The sequence below is a fragment of the Camellia sinensis genome, chromosome 3, assembly GCF_055761805.1.
Source record: "Camellia sinensis isolate YWXY chromosome 3, ASM5576180v1, whole genome shotgun sequence".
NCBI classification, from domain to species: Eukaryota; Viridiplantae; Streptophyta; class Magnoliopsida; order Ericales; family Theaceae; genus Camellia; species Camellia sinensis.
In genome coordinates this window covers 218027787-218036208 of record NC_138963.1, presented here as the reverse complement: position 1 = coordinate 218036208, position 8422 = coordinate 218027787, and positions in this window count along the sequence as shown.

The following is an 8422-nucleotide window of genomic DNA, read 5'->3' as shown; positions in this document are numbered from 1 at the left end:
CATCTCTGTTTATCTTGTACGTCTGTCTAAGTCTTCGGCCTTGTCAAAAATGGGTCGTCTCTAGGCTTTGACATTCACTCCCGTCACTTGTGACTTTCGAGTTCTGTCAAAGAGGGGCAACTGTAGACACCCCATTTTTGACCGACCTTAAGACTCAGACGTCACCGATTGAGCGCTTGGTGATGTTGCATAATGTGCTTGTTCAGAAGTTTCAGAGTCACGGCCGTGAGCCCTGCCTCCGGACTTCCGAACCCTCTTTTGTACTTTGCCTCGGTTTGCGAACCAGGCTCGGTTTTCTTTGTTTCTTTCCCTGAGGGAAGGGAGAGGTCCCGTAGACCATCTCTCAATGTCCGTAGGCTACATTTGGTGGCCGTAGGCCATTTTTCCCATTTCGGAGTCCGGTTTCCGGTTTTCGGAGCCGTCAGGCCGTGTGCCTCGGTTCGGGACCGCTTAACCATCTCCTATTGCTCCGGTTTTTGGCATACTTCCTATTTTCTCCCTTTTGAGGGACACTGGGGTCTGAGAAACCCACTTCGAGGTCGAATGCCACTTTCGGTGCTTAACAGCCCATTTTCGGGACCTCGAATTGCGCGTTTTGGCCCCCGAACATTCGTTTTGCATCGGTTTTCGTTCATTTTTGGCAGGTACCTCTGTTTTATTACCGGGGAGGTCATTGAAGGGTGAGAGGCCAGTAATTGTTGCAGCGACCAGTTATACATCCTCCGACGTCCTCCGGCGCTCGTTTTTTACACTTTCGGGCTAATGTTGAACACCTTGGGCCCATTTTCTCGAACTTTGAACCACATATTTGTGATGTACACACATGGGAGGACCCTAAAAGTTGGTGGCCGGCCATTAATGTTACTTGACCCTTTTGACCCCCTCCTTCCGGGCTAATGTTGAACACCTTGGGCCCATTTTCTTGAACTTTGAACCACATATTTGTGATGTACACACATGAGAGGACCCTAAAAATTGGTGGCCGGCCAATAATTCCACCTGACCCTTTTGACCCCCTCCTTCCGGGCTAATGTTGAACCCCTTGGACCCACTTTCTTGGACTTTTAACCACAGGGTTGCGTTGTACACAGATAGGAGGACACCATCAGTTGGTGGCCGGCCACTAAATCAGATTGACCCTTTTGACCCCTAGCCGGCCGGCTAGGGGGTGTGGCCGGCCGGCCACCTGCAGCAAAGATACCTGGCCGGCCGAGATCCTCACACTGTGCACTTTACAGCTGTAGGGCTTTATCTCCCAGAAAATATCTTTATCCGGGGGATATTTTGTGGGGGAAAGTTTGTCTCCTTTTCCCCCACCTTTACACCCCCTTTTTGGCCCTTATAACCAGCATTCCATATCATCTTTTGGGGTTAGAAAATTTTGTCTTCAAGCTTCCATACACAAATCCCTCTCTATACTTCTCATTTCCTTGAAAACTTCTAAGTCCCTAATCACCATTTCTTCTACACCACCAAGCTCTACCATCACCACTTCATTTCCAGCAACAAGGAGAGCTTCTCAAAGGCTAAAGGAGCTGCAAATTGATCCAAGAAGCAACAAAAGCTTTAGTCTTCAAGGGTGAGTGATATTTCTCCTCTTTGACCCTTTTTCTTGATCCATTTGTAAGCCCCACATGCTTTTTGTTTCAAGCTCCGACCCTAACTGAAAGTGGCCTTCTTTTGAGCTCATTTTCATTCTTCATTAAGGGCTCAACCCTGTTTGAGCCCTCCATGATGCACTTGCTTCATTGATCCTCTTATATGTCATAATCTTGCATGCTATTTTTGGCCCATGCGTAATCTGTTTTTGAGCATGTTGTAAACTGATATTAGGCTTATTTTGAGCCCCTCTTCAACATTGAAGAAGGGCTCAACACCATTTGGGACTTCCATGTTATACTTACCTTTATACTCCCCTTTTAGTCCCATTTTTGCATGCAATGGGAGCCTACCATGCTTTTGTTTTTGGCCATTTTACAGTTCTGAAAAAGTTCTTATTTTAGTCCATTCTTCATGTTTCATTTGGGTCCTTTCATGGTTTGGGACCTCCATATGCCACTTCATGTTATATCTCTCTTTTATCCCCCATTCTTGCATGTTTAGTTACCCTATCATGCTTTTGTTTTTGGCCATTTTACAGTTCTGGAAATAGTCCTATTTTGGCCCATTCTACATGTTTTATTAAGGGTCTTTGGCTGTTTGGTGATTATTTTGTATACTTCATGTTATAGCACCTTTTGAGCCTCAATCTTGTGCCTTTTTTTTAGCATGTTTGTATATTGATTTGAGGTTTTCCATATACTGTAAATATTCATATTTTTGGTCCCTCTTCAATGTTGTAGAAGGAAATTTTTCAGTTTGGATTTTTCTTATATCACTTGCTTCATTACCCCTCTTTTGGCCCCTATTCTTGCATGCCATTTTTGCCCTACCTATGCTTGCTGTTTGGCCATGTTTATAACTGTGAAAGTGCCTTTTTTGGGACTGCCTAGCTTCTGTCTTTGCATTACATGTCCATATTGTGCATGTTTGGCATAGCTATAGGCCATTTCGAGTGCCTAAATTCGCATTTCGGGACAATTCCATGCATTTGGTGTCATTTCGCCTCATTTCGGGACTGTTTTCCTCCATATTTTAGTGCTGAAATTCTATTAGAATGATTTCTTTCCATTTCTATGTCATTACATCGCATTCTGCCATCGCCTCGGTTTGCGTGCCCGTGTGCACGCATTTCGAGGCACTTCATTTTTATCCGCCGGCATCCTATGTGAGTGTGGCTGAGGCTCACTCATGTTGGTATAAGCCCATATCACATTTTCATGTCATTCGCATTGTGTATGCCATCGTCTCGGTTTGCGTGCCCGTGTGCACGCATTTCGAGGCACTTCATTTTCATCCGTCGGCATCCTATGTGAGTGTGGCTGAGGCTCACTCATGTTGGTATAAGCCCATATCACATTTTCATGTCATTCGCATTCTATCATCGCCTCGGTTTGCGTGCCCGTGTGCACGCATTTCGAGGCACTTCATTTTCATCTGCCGGCATCCTATGTGAGTGTGGCTGAGGCTCACTCATGTTGGTATAAGCCCATGTTACATTTTCCATGTCATTTGCATTGCGTATGCCATTTTCTCGGTTTGTGTGCCTGTGTGCACGCATTTCGAGGCATCTCATTTTCACAGCATAGTGCATACTAGGTTGTATCTTAGATCACATTCTGTCATTTTCTCGATTTGCGTGCCTGTGTGCACGCATTTCGAGGCATCTCATTTTCACAGCATAGTGCATACTAGGTTGTATCTTAGATCACATTTTGCCATTTTCTCGGTTTGTGTGCCTGTGTGCACGCATTTCGAGGCATCTCATTTTCACAGCATAGTGCATCTAGGTTGTATCTTAGATCACATTCTGTCATTTTCTCAGTTTGCGTGCCCGTGTGCACGCATTTCGAGGCATCTCATTTTCATAGCATAGTGCATACTAGGTCGTATCTTAGATCACATTCTGCCATTTTCTCGGTTTGCGTGCCCGTGTGCACGCATTTCGAGGCATCTCATTTTCATAGCATAGTGCATACTAGGTTGTATCTTAGATTGCATTCTGTCATTTTCTCGGTTTGCGTGCCCATGTGCACGCATTTCGAGGCATCTCACTTTCATAGCATGGTGTATGTTAGGATTGCATCTTAGTTGCATGTCATGCATATTGCATCGTGTCCGGAATAGGAGTTAGCCCGGGCACGGGAAACGAGGTGCATTTCGTACTCCGAGTGACGGAATGTGTCTCAATTCCCCAGTCACCAACACTCCGGATTATCCATGATGGAGTTAGGTTTTAGCTGTAGTTTCATGTGCATTCATCCTATATTGAGTTGTGCATTTCGACTCCTCGGCCATCATGCCTCGGTATGCGTGATTGGTGGCACGAGGATCGAGACATGCATATATCTGTGCAAATACATTGCTATGCCCCTTTCCTGCTCTCTGTTGCAGCAAAACGAAGAATCAGCAACTTTTTGGGGCTGGCACGCTTTTCAAGTACAGGTGTAAACAGAGGCTAATTGGGGCATTCCGGTGGATTTCTGCGCAAGACAACCCGGACATGCATCATCCATCAGAAGCAAGGCAGTCCCTAGCTTGCATACCAGTTTTATTTATTTTCTTAGTTAATTCGTTAATTAATTAGGATTTTGTAATATTTTGGACTGTAATATTCTTTCATTCGGGACTGTAATATTTGGACTGTATTATTTATTCGGACCCTCTGCGCGAGGGCACAACTGTAATAAGTGTGCGTGAGTGTGATGTATGTCTTCCAACCCCACGTCTTTCTTCCCTTTTATTTATCCGCTTATGATGGTTAGATTAGGGCATATTTCAATTAGCATACAGTATGACAGCATGTTTGCATTCATTCATCAGTTTTGCATGCACCGGGCTCGGCGCATCATACTAACTGCATTGTATTTTTCAATTCAATTCTAAATTGAATACATGATAGTTGTAGCATTTCATATACCATCTTAGAATAGCCGAGCCTGCTATAGTTGCATTTTGCATGTGTTGCATTAGACATTTCTGTATACTTAGGATTCATGCATGATTTCTAATGAGTTTCTATTTTGGCTTGGAGTACTCGGTAAGCTTTATGCTTTAGCATCCTTGCATGCGTGTGAGTGCCGCCATGAATAGCATGCTTACCATGAGGCTATGTGCTTATATGATATAACTGCCTGAATGCCTGTGGGTGAAGGTTGGGTTATCTGAATTGGAATAAATCATCAAATGTTTCAAGCTTACCTGCGGGTAGCAAAACCTCTTTCAAAAAAAAAACAAACATGAAATGTTTTGTTCCAATTCAGGCGATCCAGTCTATACTTGTATGCTGTGAGCATCACATAGTAACCTAGGCTAATAACCGGATTAAGAACTCACAATGTTTTCAAAAATTGATATCATGGTTAGTAGAGGCCGGTCTATGACCGGGCGAGCGGGGGTGCTCACGAAGTGACCTTCCCCAATCGTACCCAAGTTCCCGAGCCGAGGCAACTTTGGTGATGACGGACACGTGGCCTTTTGGCACCGAGTCAGGGTTTCCTAAATTTCCCAAAATAAAATATTTAGGTGGCGACTCTGTATCTGGCAAAGCAGTCCATGTTTGGCACTTCTTTCAAAAAATCTGTTTTCTCAAAACGATTTGCCGGATTTGGACTCTTTGGTTCAGATTTAGAACCGTGACTACGAAAGTCGAGTCCGAGCTGTGGCGAGGTCCCCCGCGGGCTTGCTACAGATGTCCATCTTGCATGTGTAGAATAACCCTCTTCATAGCATATCAAAGGAGCATCTCATTCTTGCATGCATTAACCATGTTTCAGTGGGTTTTTGGGCTTTATTTGGGATGTCATACCTCTGAATTTTGCTGGTTTAGTGGCCTCTTGATTGCCTCATATGCTTGTAGTGCAAATCCTCTTTACTAGCTTACATTACATGCTATTTTGGCCATTGATTCTAGCACTTTTTGGCCATGCCTTAAACTGATTTTGTGCATGTTTTGGACTACCTTAGCTCTGTTTTTGGGCCTCATGGTCGAATGATATTTGCTATGCATGGTTATAGTTCAATACCCTTGCCTAGCTTTGAGTTTTGAAGCCTATTGCATGCGTATTTTGAGGTGTTTCCATGTTTTGGCATCATTGTGAATCATATTTCAGAGTTTATATGTATGCCATATTTCCATGTTTTCCACTCTTCAAATGTGTTTGAGAGTTATGCATGAATACCTCATTTTTGGACCATTGCATGAGCTTCATTTTCATGCTTTGCGAGCCATCATTTTAGTCCATATTTGCTACTGTTTTGGCCTGCATAGGGACTATTTGGGGCTGGTTTGGCCATTTGAGTATTGCTTTGCATGCCTATAGTGTAATCCACTTCACTAGTTTCGGTATTTGGGCCATCTAGCATGCATTGTGTGAGGTGTTTGCATGATTCGGGACCATTTTGCATGTCATTTCAGAGCTGGAAAATATGTGATTGTTTGCCATATTTCATGCTTACCATGCTTTGGTGGAGTTGCACTTTGTGTCTTAGGTTTGGTCCCTTACATTTGTGCATGTTTGCATGTGTGTTGTTGCTTCGTTTTCATCATGTTTGGCCACTAATTTGGGTGTGGCCGAGACCCATCCATTTTGGTTTAAGTCCATCTTACATTGTGTATGCCATATAATCCATGTTGTTCCATGTTCGATCATTGCATTGAGTATGCCTCGTTTATAACATCGCGTATGTTAGTGCATTGTGTATGCATGCCATATAATCCATGTGCATTGAGTATGCCATTGATTAGTTCATAGCATTGTGTATGCCATTTGCATGCTTGCATGTCATCCTTTGCATGTTTACATCACTTAGTCGCATTACATTTAGGATTGCACACTAGAGTTGCATTTTGTACATGACATGCCATTCTATTTGTTGCATTGTGTTTGGAGTAGGGTTTAGTCCAAACATGAAAAACGAGGAATGTTTCATACTCCAAGTGATCAAACGTGTCTCGATTCCCAGTCACCGACACTTTTGACTACCCATGATAGAGTTTAGGCCTTATTGTGTTCATATGTGCATTCATCATATCGAGTCGTGCAATTCGACTCCTCGGCCATCATGCATCGAGATGCATGATTGGTGGCGCGAGGATCAAGGACTACCCTTCCTAGAGCTTATGCAATGATGGGAAGAGTGGTCGTGCACACATATGTTGAAAATACTTTGCCATGCCCCTTTCTTGCTCTCTGTTGCAGCAAACCGGAAACCAGCAGCAAAAACTGGTGCTGCCTTCTGGAGCTTTGCGCAGTGTTCTGGGACCAGTTGCAAACAGAGGCAAATCGGGCATCGCGATGGATTTCCCGACAAGGCGACTCGAGCATGCATGCATCCTTATCATTCGGAACAGAGCTGAGGCAATCCATTTTATGTAGCTTGCATGCTAATTTATTTGCTTCCTTAGTTTAATTTGTTAATTAATTAATATTATGTAATATTTAGCTGTAATTCGTTATTCATTTTAGTTGTGTAATAATTAGTTTAATTAGTTTAGATTAGCTAGTTTGTTGTGTATTATTCATTCGGACCCTCTAAGGAGGGCAATATTGTAATAAGTGTGCGTGTGTATGATGTATGTCTTCCAACCCCACGTCTTTCTCCCTTTTACTTACGTACTTTCGATGGTTAGTTTTAGGGCACGTTTCAATTAGCATCCTTATGCTCGCATGTTTGCATCCATTCATCTGTCTTGCATGTGCCGGGCTCGGCGCATCATAGTAACTGCATTGTATTTCAATTCCAAGTTGAATACATGTCATTTGTTGCATTTCATATGCCATGTTTAGAATAGCCGAGCCTATCTTAGTTGCATTTTGCATGTGTTGCATTAGCCATCTTAACATGAACTAGGATCATGCATTGATTACTAACTAGTTTTTGTTTTAGCTTGGAGTACTCGGTGAGTGTTTATGCTTTAGTATCCTTGCATGAGTGTGAGTGACTGCCATGATAACATGCTTACCATGAGGCTATTTGCTTATGTGATATAATTGCCTGAATGCCTGCGGGTGGAGGTTGGGTTATTTGAATTGAAACAATGCATTGAATGAGAGTTTTAAGCCCACTTGAAAGTGGCAAAATCATGTTTTCTAAGCCCACCCGAGGGTGGCAAAATCCACGTCTTAGCCTACTTGCGAGTAGCGAGTAGCACCTTCAAACTGTTTTTCAAAACAAATATGAGATGTTTTGTTCCAATTCAGGCGACCCAGTCTATACTTGTATGCTGTGCGCATCATATAGTAATTCTAGGCTAATAACCGGAATAAGAGCACATATGTTTTCAAAACTCGATATCATGCTTAGTAGTGGCCGATCTTTGATCGGACGAGCGGGGATGCTCATAGTTGACCTTCCCCAATCGTACCCAAGTTCCCGAGCCGAGTCAACTTTGGTGATGACGGGCACATGGCCTTAGGCAACGAGTCAGGGTTTCCTAAATTTCCCCAAAAATAAATATTTAGGTGGCGACTCTGTATCTGGCAAAGCAGTCCATGTTTGGCACTTCTTTCTAAAAATTAGTTTTTCAAAAACAATTTGTCGGATTTGGACTCTTTGATGATTCATTGGTCTTGCATTGCACTCTGCGAGATTAGATACAGGACCGTGACATTGAGTCCTGAACTGTAGTAAGCCCAAATGAACAAAACGAGATTTCCTCCCGAGACGTTCGGGGACGTCTACAACAAGTCTTGTGTATTTTGAAAAAATGGGCTAAGTCCTTTTTGTCTGATCTGTATATATATTATGACGTAGGGATGATGTGTATATATGTATATAAAAAGTTTTAAAATTTTTCTGTCTCATATAAGTCTGCACAGCT